Genomic DNA, 17,787 nt, shown 5'->3' on the forward strand with positions numbered 1-17,787 from the left:
CTGGTCATCTGGATCCAGTTGGCCAGAGCTGCTGTCATCACTGTGGGCCTCTTCTGTGGGTGGGGTGGTGATGTCTGGACCCTCCTGTCTGGTGACGTTAGGTAGTGTAGGGGTATAAAAGCATGATTATTGCATCTGTGTGTGTCATGGTGTGCAATGGGTGTGTGAGCGTGTACCCCAGTGCTAGCATTCCTGTGTGGGGGCTTGTGTGATGATGGTTTTGGGTATGTGCAGTGGGCATGCTTTAGTGATGGCTGTCCATGCTTTGTTGTGTCATGCAGGGCTTGGTGTTGGGATGGGTGGTTTGTGTTATTAGTACATTAGTGAGGAGTTGGAGTGATAGGGGATGGGGCGAGGGTGGGGGTGTGTGATAGCATGGTGGTAGGGTGGGGGATATGATAGTTAAAATTTGACTTACCAGTGTCCATTCCTCCACCGACTCCTCCGAGGGCCTCAGGATGCATGATGGTCAAGACTTGCTCCTCCTATGTTGTTAGTTGTGGGGGAGGAGGTGGGGGTCCGCCGCCAGTCCGCTGAACCGCGATGTTGTGCCTGGAGACCACGGAACGCACCTTCCCCCATAGGTCGTTCCACCTCTTCCTGATGTCCTCCCGATTTCTTCGGTGTTGTCCCACTGCGTTGACCCTGTCGACTATTCTTCGCCATAGCTCCATCTTCCTAGCTATGGAGGTGTGCTGCACCTGTGATCCAAATAGCTGTGGCTCTACCCGTACGATTTCCTCCACCATGACCCTGAGATCCTCCTCCGAGAACCTGGGGTGTCTTTGGCGTGCCATTGGATGGTGTAGGTGATGTGTGGGGTGGTGTATGTGGTGATGAGTGTGGTGATGTGTAGTGGTGTGTGGTGTTTTGTGCGTGGATGTTGTGTGGGTGATGGTGTTGTGTGCCTCTGTGTGGTGGGGTTGTCTATTGCTGTGCTCGCTCTCTCTGGCCTTTGTCAAAAATTTTTGGTCGTAGGGGTTTGTGTGTGATGTGGGTGTGTGTTTTATATTGTAATGGGTGTGTGGGAGTGGTGTTTGTATGTGTATCAGGTGTGTGTATTTGGAATTGACCAATGTGGCAGTGTTTTGGAGATGTGTGTGTATTTTGAGCACAGCGGTGTGTACCGCCAATGGAATACCCTGGTTGAAAGACCGCCGCGTGGATTCGTGGGTCGTAATAGCATGGGCGTGTTTCTGTTGGCGTGACGGTGGAGGTTTTGTTTTCGCCAGTTTATCACTGACCTTTGGTGTGGCGGACTTGTGTGGGTGTCTGAATTTCGGCGTATTCCGAGATATGGGTCATAATAGCTGTGGCGGAATTCCGCGCCCGCAGCGGTATGTTGGCGGTCTTCTGCACAGCGGTAAGCGGCTTTTACCGCCAATGTTCTAATGACCCCCTCAGTGTCTTGGCGACCTGGTGAAGAGGGAAAATAGGGTAGTGGGCCCACTCTCCTGACTGGCCTTGTGGATCCTAATGTCTCGCAATCGTAGGTTTGCTGTGGTGCTGTTGGAGTCTGGATTGGACCACCAACAAGCCTGGTTGTTGCAAGGGATCCAGTACCCCAGGTGTAGGTGCAGGGATACAACAGAAGGGGTCAGCATCTCAGGACTTTGGTGAAGTCCCGGCACTGACATCCTGAATTCCGAACAATCTTTTCCCGGCTCGCTCCCTCCGTGGGCCCAATGGCCAATGGGACAGAGGAACAGACCTTGCAGGCAGTGCCTGCATATGCAGGGAAACAGCTCCTCTGCTCCAAGTAAGATGGTTTCCTAATTGCTGAGGTGGTGGGCAGTCCTCCAAGGGTTTTGGGGAGGATGATGGTTCTTTGTGAAGTTGGTCCAGCGATTGTCAAGGTGCAAGCAGCCTGGCGGGATTTTGTGCCAATCTTTGGTGCAGGTCTTCAGTTCTTGCTCTCTTTGGTCCTTCTTCTTTCTTCCTGGTTCCCTGTAGTCAAGTATTGACTTGATCTGTTTTCCTGGTTTCAGGGGTTCCTCTCAATACTCAATTTAGGGGCGTTAAGGGATACCAGTTTGTTTTAAGGCATTGGCACTGAGATCTGATTAGCAGGCCTCAGTGCACTGTCAGAGTCGAAAACCAGCATCTAGTTGTTCTAAAGGAGACAAAAAGTGAGGGAAAATCTGCAAAGAAGTACACTTTCCTATACTGCCTACACACTGTTTATATGAGACTGAACTGTTGACCCTCAGCTCTGATGTAAACTGTGACAAGTGTGGGGTAGATCTCTGAAAAGAACTGTTGGGCTTAACTAAAAGCACAATGTGTCCGGTGATAAGACTGTAAGGGGAACTACAGGCTTGAAATTTTCTAGCCCGTGTAGTTACCTTGTGGATTTTGGGGTAAACTATGGTCTTCAGAGGTTAAAAAGATGTAAACGCTCTGTGCTAGTGAAATAGCAATGCGTGTATTAAAATGGGCGGCACAGGCTAGGAATAGATTATTGAAAATTGCTGTGTCACTGAAGGTTGGGAATTATAAAGTCATGGTGGCCCTCACATACTGAAGGGGGGTTGAAAGATGCCTACAAGAGAGAAGTGAGTGTGGCTGATTTATGCCACTTTTAAGGAAAGAAAAAAAATGTGAGAAAATCTCACCACCACAGACATCAGTAGAAATCATTGTAGAACTATACGTAATTAAAGAGCAGTACAGGCCCAAGCTGCAAGGACATTAAGTAGGTGAGAGTTCACCAGAAAGTAGAACATAAATTCAGCAACTTTCATTTAAATGGGAAAACATGTTTAACAAGCTTGAAGAGTTTATGATACATTATACATTTCATTCTCATTATCAATAGAGATGTGACTTAGAAAATATTGGTCAAAGGTAACTTCTGTCTGGAGCAGGGGTCTTCAAACTATGGGGGCCCCAAGTAATCCCAGGGGAGGAGGAGGGAAGCCACCAGGCTCCGGCCAAAAGAAGCATTATGCTAATAGCAGGGCTATGTTTAAGGCTGAAAAAAATGAGCAGCAGTTAACCGCTCTGTAATGGGCTATTACTAACATGTTTTGTCATTTACATCCAAGCTGGGATATGTGTCAAAAGGAAAGGGACACCAAATGCTCTTCAGAACCCCCCACCCCTTCTTTGTTTAAGGCTGAAAAAATGAGCAGCAGTAACCCACTCTAAAATGGGCGAATACTAACATGTTTTGTCATTTACATCCAAGCTGGGAGTATGTGACAAAAGGAAAGGGACACCAAATGGTCTTCAAAATTCCCCACCCCTACTTTGTTTCAGGCTGAAACAAATGAGCAGCAGTAAACCACTCTGTAATGGGCCATTACTAACATGTTTTGTCATGTACATCCAAGCTGGGAGTATGTGACAAAAGGAAAGGGACACCAAATGGTCTTCAAAATTCCCCACCCCTACTTTGTTTCAGGCTGAAACAAATGAGCAGCAGTAAACCACTCTGTAATGAGCCATTACTAACGTGTTTTGTCATGTACATCCAAGCAACAAAAGGAAAGGGACACCAAATGCTTTTGAAAACCCCTCACCCCTACTTATAATGATCACACTGTGGATACCTTTACATGTTAGTAAGGCCTGCCTGTCCAGAATAGTATGTTGGCATCATGTATTTGATGACATTTTTAAAAGAGTAACAGCACTTAACTGCAATGTTTAAATAAGTCTACACATATTTAAACATTGCCAATTTAATGGAATAATTGTTAAAAATTCAGAGGGGGGCCTGATAGATGTTTTTTTCACTGGAAGGGGTGTGGCATTAAGAAGTTTAAGGACCACTGGTCTAGAGTAGACAGAGTCAGATAAGAAGTCTTGAGAATAGAGCAATAAACACTTACACACTCGGGGAATGAAGGTTAATGTTTTATCAAAGCCTTCTTAGGATTACGATAAGGGGAACCTAGAGAAGAGGTCATAAGTTTAAGGACGCAGGTGATGTGGTGTTTATGTGAAAGTATACTATTAACTTTTAATTTTTTGACTTGTTATTGGCTTCTTAAAATAATATGAATGAAGTCAGTATTTTTGTGAGCAGTCATTTGAGATCAACTGTTCAGCTCTACAGAGGTGACTAGTCTCCCGGCTGTTGTGATTAAACCTACTTTTGCCTTGCTAGAGAAGTCTTGCGTCTCTTTCTTCCAGCTTTCCCCCAACATTTGGCAAGCCAGCCAGGAGTCTGTTTGTCCTCAACCAACTGCTGCCACAGGAATACCACCTACCCTGCTGCATAGACTATTGGGCATTTATGACAAGATAAGCAGAAACCATGTTGCCTAAAGTTCTATCTATTCACAGGGGTCAGTAGGACCAGAGGTGTCATCTTTAAGGTGAGGCCAATGAGGACTCTGTTCCATGTTTGTATATTATATGGCTTTTCTCTTTGGCAATGGTAAACATGGATGAAATGCAATGTGTAATTGCACGCAAGATTGTGTATGTAATATCTCACATTATTAGTTAAGCACAATGCATAGTTAGTAGACAGTTAATCCCAACGCAATGTTGGAAGTGGTCAAGACAAGATTCAATCTATGAACTAACATTTTGACAAAAGGGACAGCTGAAAGGTGATATAATTAAACTTAATCCCTGAGCAAGAACAGAACATTGAATAAACATACCTTACATCTGGAAGTCATTCTTTGGCCTATGAGGTTCATGGAATCAAGTAATCCCCTCATGAGTATGGAGGGAATAGGCCAAAAACTACCGACCTAATGTGTTGTTTAGGAAAAGGGATTGCATCAGATTTAGAAATAGTTAGAGAAACATTTGTATCTAAGGAAAAATTTATTGGTGATAAATCTATGTATGTACATATAAAAAGAAATATGTAAACGGGGTAATGTCATTTTACAATTTTATGATACACAACATATAAATAAGAAACAAATTGAAGGATTCCTTATCCTGTGAGGAATAGTGTAAAAATTCAGGAAAGGAAGTTTTAAATAGGTCAAACATTGAGTGAACAGATACAAAGCCACATTACAAAAATTACCAGAAAATCTGGGGACTATGGAAACTCCCCAAGAGCACATGCAGAACACCTTTCCTGGTGATCAGAAAAGGTTGCAGAAACACTTTAAAGAATGGTTTAAGGCCGCCAAAAGATACACATATTCTTGGCCACATGAAGGGACATTTGATGATAAGATATTGGGCAATACTGCTACGCACCTCAAAAGCAAATATACAGGAGTTATGTTGCAGAAGCAAGAGGCCACCTTGGCCCTGTGCAGAGTCTTTTGTGAAAAGTCTAAAGACTCTTTAAATACTGGCACATCTTGTACTTCATCTACTCTCCCAGCTCCATATGACCCTACAAATATCTGTCCCAAGATATCTGGCATTTATCCACTAGTGCAGTTACAGAAAGCTGCAGTGGGATTTGAGAATTCAGAGGTTGAGACCCCTCCACTATCTCTGAAGAGACCCCCTCATGTTGCCCTAGAGATGCCAAAACACTCAAGCACTCTCAAACAACAAACAAGGGTGGGTGACTCTCAGTTTTTGGGACAGTTGAATGCACAGTTTACGTTACATTGAGATCGGTTCTCTCCCCAAGAGGTTAGAGACGAAGGGCAGGGTCCAAGGGACAATGAAGACCAGTCACCCATCTCATCAGCAACATCAACCTTATTACAAAAATGAGGCATAACAGGAGGGTAATCAAGGAATGGGTGCCCAACCCACAATGGAGAGGTGCAGAAGGTGCAAAGTGGAATGATTATGTAGATAGGGCAGCTACTGAGGCCCAAATGCCAGCACTTTGAGGAAAGGATGAGGACCTTAAAAAGACTAAAGATAATTTGCCACCTTGGCAAAGGAAGGAAGGAAGGATTATAGTTCAACCAGAGAACATTCAGGAATGGTTGTCAGAAAGTGAAGACAAAAGAGATGTGAGGGAAACAGGGGGAGAAGGACATCGTAATAATATATTTGAACAAATTCAGGAAACCTTTGGGAGGATGGCAGACAGAATATAAGGAATACATAGGCACGTATATAACATGGGTCAAATACTTTTATCACCCGAAGCTAGACGCCCCACTTACAACAATAGTACAATCTAAGGGGTCACCCAGTCACAATAATATGTTCATAAAGACCACTAGAAAAGGAGAGCCGGGTACGTTCTCTAACACCAGAAGAACCCGAGCGACAGAGCTCGAGCAGTTACGGTTCCAGGGAACACATGGTCATCCATATCCCAGAATAGGATCTTATGAGGTTATCGGGGAATGTTCAATCGGCTCTACGTGGCAATGATCTTAGCCCCAATTTGATAGTTTCTCAAGGGGAAAATAGTTGGTATAACGTTCTACCCTATACAGACAATTTAGCTGGGTGGTCTGAAGGTTTAGCCCCACAGATGAGCCCATGCCCAAGAGAAGGTCCTTCGATCCATGTGACATGGCAAACGCAGAGGGTTGTACCCTCCACAGTGAGGCAGATCCAGACTCAGACTATCCCTATATGCAGAAGGGTCTACAAGCGTGGCAAAAGTATGCCACACAGTGTAATCCTCAATACCCCTTTCCTCCCATACACCAGATACCCCATGCCATGTAAGGGACCTGGGGCACCTCATTATGTTCCCTGACCACAAATGGATAAGGAAAACATCAAAAAGTTGTTATCACCACTTACATAGGGGGCAGGGAAATGGATTAGGACCTCTGAAAAAAACTGCAGGCGTCACCCTGTCAATAGGGAAGATAATGTCTGCTTAGCTCCCTTATTGGGGTTGAGACAGACCCTGTCTTCCATAAGGCTGGAGTGATAATTGTCACCATTACTGAAACTAGGTATGATGGGTCCCCATTTAGCTTGGTTTGAACAGTAGTCTGGGACCAGCTGAGGAGAATGTATCCTGATGGGCCAGACATTGGGTCTTTCATGACCCAATCAATGCAGTCCAATGAGGACATTGCCCAATTACTCAGCAGGATGAAAAAGAAATGGATTCAAGAAGTAGGCCATGGTTGGGAAATTCTGTGTTGTTCCATAATGTAGCAAAGAAGGGTTTACCCTCCAATTTGCAATATAATCTAAAAAGTATGGTGGCATTGGAGGCCAAAACCTGGACGGAGGTACAGGTACACATAATACAAGTTAGTGCAGCACAAACTGACAAAGAAGGAAACAATGGAATGGGCTACAATAGCAGCCACCACTCAGATGACGGTGATATCTGTGGGGCTAGTCCCAGAGTCTGCTCAACAACAATACCTGCATCAGCAAAATAATGCAAGGGCACAAAGAAGTAGCAGAGGGGGATAAAGAGTTGTAGGAGGGGACAGAATAGGCCGCTATGAACCAGACATGTCATTATTGTTACAGAACATGGACATTTTATCAAAGAATGCATGCTCAAGATATGGTATGAACAAGGTGGAAGGACAGGGGTTTATAATTAGCCGGGGAATGCAATAAAGCAACCACAAGCAGCCCCACAAATAATATATTTTTCCAAGCCACCACATCAAAATACATAGCACCCAATAACGCCTCAGATGTAATAAATGTCACCACAGCAAAGCTACCAAGCACCCCCAAGAGGGACAAGGAGGTGTGATTGTGAGAGGAGGAAACCCCTTCCGAACAAATTACATGGGAGGGTATACGCAATGAAGATGCCTACAGAGTAGTTCCATGTATCTAGTATATTCAATGGAGCAGAGGTAAAGACAAGAAACCCACTGTGATGGCAGCTATCAATAATAGGAGGTATGCATACCTCATAGATACGGGAGCAACTCGAGCTTGTATCCGAGCAGGAGATCTCCCAATTTCTAACAGATCAATGGACATGCAAAGGTTCTCTGGGGCGGTAAGGAGGGTTCTATTCACTAAGTAGGTGGCAGTAGAGTCAGGAGGGAGGTATTTTTATGGCCACTTACTATTTTCTTCAGCTGCCCCACCCACTTTATTGGGGTGAGATCTTATGGCTAAACTAAACATGATTATCCATTTTGAGCCTGATAATATTATTATTTGTTCTACCCCTGGGGTCCCTCCTTGTAGGATCATGGGTGTAACAGTAGATTCCAAATCAGAGCTTGACCCACTGACATAGAGGCATTTACCACAGAGTTATACACAATGGTAGCAGAAATGTCAGAGCTATTGGGAAAGGAGGTCCAGCCTCCCAAGGAGTTCTTTTTCCAATTCACTGTCAGGTATCCAAGAATCCTTCCCAGGGGAAGGATTCTTTGACACTGGACAGTGAATTGATATTACAAATAGAGGTCTTTAAAATACACCGACCTATGGTGCTCTTGCAGCCTGTAATCAAAACCACACCCTATGGACATGCGTTATATTTATTGAGTCAGCTAAAATGGTCAAGGAAATATTGAATGACCAGCTATTTGATGATGATCCTAAGAAATTGATTATAGTTTTTCAGGATGATAAACCGCTAAGGACAGTATTGCAAGTAAGTACACCCACACCAAGTAGGGCTTTTGATTCTCTCAGGAATGGAGATCTTTCTCAAGAACCAGATACTCTGTGGACCAAGGGTTCTTATGATGTAGGTGTTTTCCGCACCTCCAGCCTATTCAGAAGAACATTAAAGGAGGGTGCTATCCTACCCAGGGAAAGGCAGTATCCCCTCTCCAAAGGAGAGCATAACTCCCACCTTATAAGCATTACTAAAGCAAGGAGTAATATACTCTTGAGTGTCCCCATGTAATACCCTGATTTATCCAGGTAAGAAATTTAAGGTAATACTTGGCGTGTGGTTCAATACCTGCACCTCCTGAATGATGTATTGGTGCCAGAATTCCCAATTGTCCCCACACTTCCATTATTTTGACAAACATCCCTCAGGATGCCAACTTTTTCTCTGCCATAGATCTTAAAAATGCCTTCTTCAGTATTCCAGTTAATTGAGCAGTCATAATTTGACAGCTTTCTCCTTTTGCAGGACTCAGTATTTCTATTCTCATTTGCCTCACAGGTATTGTGAATCCCCAACTATTTTCAACAGGGTGGTGAAAAATGATCTGTCAAACTTTCAGTGTGACAGTACTCTATTGCTATATGTTGATGATATACTAGTCTGCAGACCAACATAACAACAGTGTAGGAAGGATACTGTGTCCTTTCTAGTCACTCTCACACAGAGAGGATATAAAGTGGAGAAACATAAAGTCCAGTACTGCCACTGTCTAGGACAACTACTGTCAGCTGCTGATCAGTGAGTGACCCTTGAGAGGCCAGAATATGTAAGTCAAATGACTGAACCACAGACTGTTAAGGGAATGCAGAAGTTCCTTGGCCTGCCTCTGCAACTATGTTAGGCAGTTGGTCTTTAACTAGCTTTAATAGCACTTAACTAGCTTTAATAGCACTTCCGCTGACCTTTATCAAGCAAGCACAAGACAGATATGATAAAATAACACAGACACCAGAAATGAGGGAATAGTTCCAAAGATTGAAAACTGAAATAACAAACGCCCCAGTTTTGGGGACCCCTGACAACATCAAAGAGTTTTACCTCTTGCAGTGATCAAGGGATGATGGCTGTCCTCACACAAAAATATCCTTTAGATCACAAACCCATTGCATACTTCAATGGTCTGTTCGACTGAAGCCTTTGCAGTACAGAAAAGCACCCCATTGTCATTGGGACACCTCAGACGCTCTACGCGGATCATGCAGTGTTTGCCATCATTCAAAAGGCTGACACTACCCTAACCACACAGATTATCACGGTACAAGGTAATACTGTCACTCCCATCCTTGAAAGATGTAAAATCCCATTAGGTGAATCCGTCACCCTTGGACTTAACCAAACAACAGAGAATACCATTCCTGGAAGTATTGTATATTTTGTTGACGGATCCTCCACTATTGACTAGGACACAGGAGTAAGACACACAGGTGAGGCGGTGGCTAGATCACAGCAGCACGATTCCTCTGACACACTTCACATAGTTGAGCAACGAACACTGCCAACACACTATTCTGCACAAGCAGCAGAACTGATAGCGGCCCTTAACCAAGAAAAATTGAAAAGTTATCACGATCTACTAGGATTTTGCTTATGTAACTACTACAGTACATTACATTCAGGTATCATGAGATGGAGCAAAAGGGGCTTCCTCAAATCGGGCGGGAGTACTGTGATACACTGGAATCTCTAAGAGGCCTTAATGGAGGCACTTGCCTTACCACAAGCTGTGGCAGTTAAGTGTGGCGCACACACACAAATGTACAGAACTTTGTGTCACAGAGGAATGCATTAATAAATTGGGCAGATAAAATGCAGTTAGGCACACACCTCCGTCCAAACAATCAGGTTCACAATATATCCCATTCTTAGTGGCCCAGGCTTCCTCGCAGCATGAGCCCGAGTCAAACACTACCACAGATATTATTACAACTCATTATGCTGAGACAGCACGATTATATCTTTATGAACTACAGGAAGCTGCTTCACTGTCTGAGAAACAGTCAGGATCAGGAAATATTTGATCTATAGATAAATATTCACATGTAAACAAGTGATGCCTCACGCCTTACTCATAATAGGCCTTGATCGATTGCCCTTACTGACTCACATCTCAAGAGATCACTTGTCAATGCAGATACAAGAGTGGTTCATTCCCAACCTGCATAACACGCTTACTATGTATATAACTGTAACATTTGCCAGCAATTTCCCCCAAACCCCAAATTGAAGGTAATAGATTCCACCATGGTCATAAGGGCCCTTAAAGGCTCTTCATATTGATTTTATTGATAAGATTGATTGATGTAAAAACTATAATTACAAAAAACATAAACAATGGTCAGAATGCCAAACCAATCAAACATTCACCCCCAGTCACAGATCTGGGTTAAATCCATCAATTCTTTTGCTCACCACACCACCCCAGTTTGGACCCAGCCATATGCAAATCAGTATTGACCCTGTTTCCCATGGGAACAATCCAGTCCGAATTGCCAGGCCAGATCCTCCCTGGACCAGAAAGAAGCATCCTGGGACCAGTTCCAGTGTATCACCCTTCATCAGCCAGGCTAGTTTAAATCCAGTGGCATAGTGAGCCCGGGACCCACTATAGCTACCTCATAGGTGTGGTTTGTCCTCTGTTTACAGTGGGTTGAAGCAGGATCCTGTGTCCACTGTGTTGCCAAGACAGCTGCTACTTTTCTGATTCGTGAGGTAGTTCCCTCCGATAACAGCACACACTTTGTCAGTTCCATTTTCACACATCTCACAGCAATGCTGGGGATAAGACACACACTATCTTCTGTTTACCAGCCCGAGAGTAACGGTATAGTTGAATGCCTTAATGGCCTGCTGAAAAATAGGATGAGGAAATTATGCACCACATTGCACAAAAAATGGCTGGATTTTTTACCACTTGCACTATTTTCTCTTAGGAACACACCCAGTTCTGGCTACCACTTGCCCCACCCCATCAGATAGTGACAGGAAGACTCATGAACACACAAAAACCTGCCACTAGATGCAAAGTGCAGGCAGAAAGTACAGCTGAAATTCTGCATGATGAAATGCATGTTTCTCTCTCTGAATTAACAAAGGCTGCAAGGTTATTTCAAAACAGGCAACCAGAGGAAAGGAGAAGCACTCCAGCGCTGAGGTCAACCTCCCAGCCATGCAAATGGGAGACTGAGGGCCAGATGTAAGAAGGCTTTTGCGCCTCGCAAAACGGCGAAAAATGCCGTTTGCGAGGCGCAAAAGCCCCTACACGATGCTGAAACACATTTTGCGAGTCGGTACCGACTCGCAAAATGTGTTTCAGACTCGTAAATAGGAAGGGGTGTTCCCTACCTATTTGCGAGTCGCACCGCGATGTAAGTTGATTTGTGACCGTGAAAGCGGTCGCAAAGCAACTCGCAGTTACCATCCACTTGAAGTGGATGGTAACTCATTCGCAAACAGGAAGGGGTCCCCGTGGGACCCCTTCCCCTTTGTGATTGCTCACAAGAATATTTTTTCAGAGCAGGCAGTGGTCCCATGGACCACTGCCTACTCTGAAAAAAAACGAAACTAAAAGGTTTTGGTATTTTTTTCTATTTGCAGCTCGTTTTCCTTGCTTGGCTGCAAAGAGAAAAAAAACTGCTTTATTTAAAAGCAGTCACGGACATGGTGGTCTGCTGTCTCCATCCCCGTGAGTGCCTAGACTCGCTATGGGGTCGCAAACTGCGACCCACCTCATAAATATTTATGAGGTGGGTCTTTGCGACCCCACAGCGAGTCGCAGAAGGTGTCTGAGACACCTATCTGCATACCAATTTGCGAGTTGCAAATTGCGAGTCGGAAGGACTCGCAATTTGCAACTCGCAAATTGGTTTCTACCTACATCTGGCCCTGAGTGTTCATAAAAAACTGTCTGGAAATGGAAGGATCCCAAGTTCAACAGCCCCTTCTCACTAACAATGGTTACTCCTCCAGCAAACATGGTCGATGGCAGGAAGCCATGGACCCACCTATCAGATGTCCGGATGGACCCGCTTCATAGCAAGCAGCGTCGGCAACGTAAAAGAGAAAAGAGGGGGAAAGATGATTGCAACTGTAACCTCCCCTCCACCTTTGCTTTGAGACAATTTTGCAAATGGAAAGTTATGTATTTTTGTTTTATTTATTTGTTGTCTTTTTATGTTATTTCTGTTGTTGCATTTTCTATTGTGACACACGCTGTGCCACACACCTGCAAAGAGAAATATCTATACATACCAACATGTCTATTCATGCTACCTTGTTAGATAACGTGATATCAACACATGTTAGAAACAGAATTAGAAAGCACCAATGAATCATGCTTTGTTTCCTCATTGATACCCCACGCCACAGGGTCAGAGAGATTACACTCAACTCAAGAAGTAACCCTGAAAACAGCTTTATGCCTTTTACACCTTTACCTCTGTAGGATTAAGCCCCGAATGCAGCCGACACATGTGACAGATATCCCGCCAGCTGAATTATGAGTCCATTATATCCTATGGAATTCATAATACGGCGGGCGGGATATCTGTCACATTTGGGACGGAGTAATCCCCTCTGCCGAAGTCATAATCAGGCCCATAGTCTTGTCCTGGGTGACACCAGCACTGCTCACAAAGTCAGATTTTCATAACAAAAGCAATTGGATCAGCAATCAGGCTGAAACTGTAACTGTAGGCAGACAACCCAAATTACTCTGGAACAACATAAAGGTAGAAAATGAATTGCAGGAAAAATGTGTACCAAAAAAACAACTGTTTGAGTTTATTTGAACCCAAACGATGGACTGGTCCATCCTAAAGTCTTTGCACAGTACTGTGCCCACACTTGACTTCTATTAGTGCCATGGAACCGCCACAGGAAGGGCCATCAAGTGGGCAGGCAGGCACATAAGGGATCATCCATGTTGGGGCGGAGGTTGGTTGGATTTGGGGTGGGTGGGTTTGGGAGGTATAGACTCTTTCTTAGGATGGGTGGGCTTCTTGGGGGGAGGGGTATAGGTGCTTGCGGGGGCAGCTGTTACAGGGGAGGACTTCAATGTGGAAGGGGTGGGTTGGGATGTGAGTTGGAGCCTCTTGGGTTTGGGATAGGGGTGGACTGAACCAGGGAAAGGGCAAGCTCAAAAAGAAAACTCTCCTTCAGAACACAGGGACGGTCATCAGAAGATGTTGGGGATTTGGAGGTTGAGGGAGTGGTTGTCTGGTGTGTGAGTGTAGATGACTTGGGTGTGTGCATGTGTGAGGTATGCTTGTGTTTGGGTGCTGTCTGTTGGAAGTGTGAGTGTGAGTGTTTGCTTGTCTTGGGGGGCTGGGAGGTGGAGGTGCTGGGTGATGGAGTGGTGGATGTGTGTGTCTGTTGGGGTAGTGTCTGGGGTAGTGATGGATGTGTGTGTGTGTTTGAGATTGTGTCTGCAGGTATGATAGATGTGGTGGATGTCTGTGTGTCTGTTGGGGTAGTGTCTTAAGTATGATGGATGTGGTGGATGTCTGTGTGTCTGTTGGGGTGCTGTCTGCGGGTATGGTGGGTGTTGTGGATGTGTCACTGGTTGTGGTAGTGCCTGTGGGTATTATTTATGAGGTTTGTGGATCAGTGGGGGTGTCTGCTGTAGTGGTGGCTGATGTGCGTGCCGATGTGTCTTGTGGTGTTTATGTGTGCTGCTTGTGTGTGTTGAGGTGCGTGTGTGCAGATGTGTCTGTGTGCTTGGGACAGATAGGGGATTGGGATTTGGATGTGAAGAGGGAGGTGGAGGGGGGCGGAATGTGGAGCGTGATTGTCTGCCATCAGTAAAGAGGCCAGAGCCTAAAGAGATCTCTGTAGGCTAGACATGGCACTATGAATGCTTTCCAGGAAAGCATTGGTGTACTGAAGTTGGCTGGCCAACCTCTGGATGGCATTCACAATGGCAGTCTGACCCACAGACTCAGGCGGTCAATAGTCTCCTCACTAAGGGCAGCAGGGGTGACAAGGGCTGGGGCAGCGGTGCCTGCAGCAAAGGAGACGCCTACCCTTTTGGGTGAGTGGGCATGGCCAACTGGGTTGGGAGCAACAGGGAGGGTGGCGATTGAACTGGGGTGGTGGACAAAGATGGTACACAAGTAGGTCCCGATAGGTCCGCCACCACTATGTAATGGCCACTGGAGGTATAATCCAATTATGAGGATGTAAATCTGGTCTCTTTCGTGGCACACTCCTCATTCCCCGGGCCACTGGATCCATCTGTGTTAGTGGTGTCTTGACCAGAGGTACAGTGGCCAGATGCTTCCCCACTTGGTTGTGCTCTGCCTCCTTTGCTTGCCTGGGCTGATGCTGAAAATACAAAGAGAAAAAGGGTAACCACATGTTCCTGATCACACCCGAACAACAGTTGTGACTAGCAAACGTCACCATGATGTCAAGTAGGCCCCAGCAACTAACTCCACCAAAGTGGTCCCTATGTGACCATACCATATGCCTGCATGCCATCTGAACTGTCAACAGTTGCCCACAGGAAAATCAGGATCTCAGACAACTATGATTGCATGGTTGATGTTGTGCAATCACAGTAACCATTGATCATCACCTTCAATGCTTTGCCTCATGGAGCACACCTCAGTTGCCTGTTGTCATACATTAGTAGACCAATGACAAGTTAATTCCCACACATCTCACGCAAGGTCATGCAGACCATGTATTTGCCACACACACAATAACACAAGAATGTGAAATGATCTTCCAGAACATACCATGTTGCTGACAATACAGTAACCTGAAGAAGGTGACATGGAATTACTCGTGCCACACTGGAAAGATATCAGCAATGCACACTTCACCAAATGAAATTTAACCCAATGGAGTCATGGAGGCAGTACCAATGTTTCTCTGATATGCCACACATATGGTATGTAAATGTACACTGTAGACATCATGTGCAAATTGACAGGGAGATATGTCCCTCAAATCCACAACACAATGAACCAGCAAGCCCCAGGGAAATAACCACTAATGCCTGGCACCCCTTACAATGACACACTCTGATTGCATCAGTAGATGCCATTAGTCCTTTGTATGTTGGAGAGGCCCATAGATATGCAAGTACCTGTAGAAGACCCTCAACAGGTTGCCCAATGGGAAGCTATATCACTGTCTTCCTTTTGGTCCTGCAAACCAAGATGTCTGTGGATGAATGGTTGTACCCAGCCACATGTGATTTCAACATAATTGCAAGCCACTCCATAATGCATGCCAACAGTCAGGTTACAAACCTTCCTCATTACACATGTGCAGTGCACTTTGCTACATGATGCCACATCAATGGCCTGGAAAGGCACGTTGTGGCTAAAAAATCTGATCATACACGTCTTGTTCCTCATTGCTACTGCAGTTGTACATGCCAAATGATATGCAATGACGGTTGGAGGTATGTGTCAGACAACAATCAATAGTGACACACTACTGTCTGTGGCACAACATGAAAAGTACCACCATTGCAGATGTCCTATTTTACACAGAGGTTGGCATGCACATATATGTGAGGGAATACATCAATCATCCCATGAACACAGGTAGATCATCCATGAAACAACACGGTACACATTTTGTCTAAAGAGAAAGGGACACATGCTAACATGTAGTCACAAGGAATATTGGCAACAGTAATGTCACATAAATCATGTCAATCAACATTCCCTACTTACTGAGGGAAAATATTGATCTGTATCTGACTCAAATACAATGCATGCTCTGTCACATGTATGGTGGCCATCTTCACATTACAGACAGGAGTGAGGCACAAGCAGCCATCACATGCTGAAGACAAGAAGCCTCTGAGTGGCAGATGCCAAAATACTAATTTGACCAGACACATGGCGGAGGATAGTGATCCATCACTTCCTTTCCTATGGCCTGTAACACTGAGGAGTAGTGGTCTGTTGCATAGAATTCATACTCACTACAACAACAAACAGTACTTGATTGATCAATGTACACAGCCATATGGTGTCCCTGGAGAGCAAATTGTTTGTGGATTGTACACATTTTGTCATGGTCCGATGTGCACCCCGCACAGGTTGGGAGAACAGCCCCAATTGGACCTCTGCGATCTTCTCTGCCTAGCGTATCAGGTCCTCCCACCTTTTGCAACAGTGGGTACTCCGCCGTCTGTGGACCCCCAGGATCCGCCCCTTCCGGGCTATGGCTAACTATGGGGGTCATTCCGACCCCAGCGGGCGGGGACCGCCAGAAGACCGTACCGTGGTCAAATGACCGCGGCGGTCATTCTGACTTTCCTGCTGGGCCGGCGGGCGACTGCCAGAAGGCCGCCCGCCGGCCCAGCGGGAAAGCCCCTTCAACAATGAAGCCGGCTCCGAATGGAGCCGGCGGAGTTGAAGGGGTGCGACGGGTGCAGTGGCACCTGTCGCGATTTTCAGTGTCTGCAAAGCAGACACTGAAAATCTTTATGGGGCCCTGTTAGGGGGCCCCTGCACTGCCCATGCCAGTGGTATGGGCAGTGCGGGGGCCCCTAAGGGCCCCACGACACCCGTTCCCGCCATCCTGTTCCTGGCGGTAAGAACCGCCAGGAACAGGATGGCGGGAAGGGGGTCGGAATCCCGCCATGGAGGATTCCTATGGCCAGGGGAAAACCGGCGGGAAACCGCTGGTTTCCCTTTTCTGACCGCGGCTTTACCACCGCGGTCAGAATTGGCCAGGAAGCACCGCCAGCCTGTTGGCGGTGCTTCCGCGGTCGTTGGCCCTGGCGGTCGATGACCGCCAGGGTCAGAATGACCCCCTATATCTCCTTCTTCTGATGGGTGTTTACCTGCATGGATGCAAAAGACAAATGAAGAGATTACAATCGTAAGTTATGGCACAAATAGTTGAGTCACACACGTCAGAAACACCAAGCTAGAAATTTTCAATCTGTTAACACACCACTAGTGTAAAGCACACAAGTCAATAAGTATAGGGAAATGACTACAGACATATACAACCATCTGCAGACTAACCCACTACCCTTTTCAGGGCCTACAATGACTAAGCAGGCCTACTGACATTAGGTAGCCCATGCTCCAGCAACATGAACTGTGATGTGAGCTACAATGAAACACTACACACATATGGGGCTTCTGAAGTGTAAACGTCTTAGGCCTAAATGGACCAACACATTCAAACTATGTGAGATTGACTCACTGCATACAGTCCCTACAAGCAACTGCCATAGTACAGACTTCACCCTTCTACTTGAGTGACAATGAAGGGGCTGGCATGATGGGTATAGAAAGTGTCTTCCTTTTGCATGTGTGGGCATATGGCCTACCAAATGCAGG

Source organism: Pleurodeles waltl, chromosome 7 (assembly GCF_031143425.1).
Source record: "Pleurodeles waltl isolate 20211129_DDA chromosome 7, aPleWal1.hap1.20221129, whole genome shotgun sequence".
In the NCBI taxonomy this organism is placed as follows: Eukaryota; Metazoa; Chordata; class Amphibia; order Caudata; family Salamandridae; genus Pleurodeles; species Pleurodeles waltl.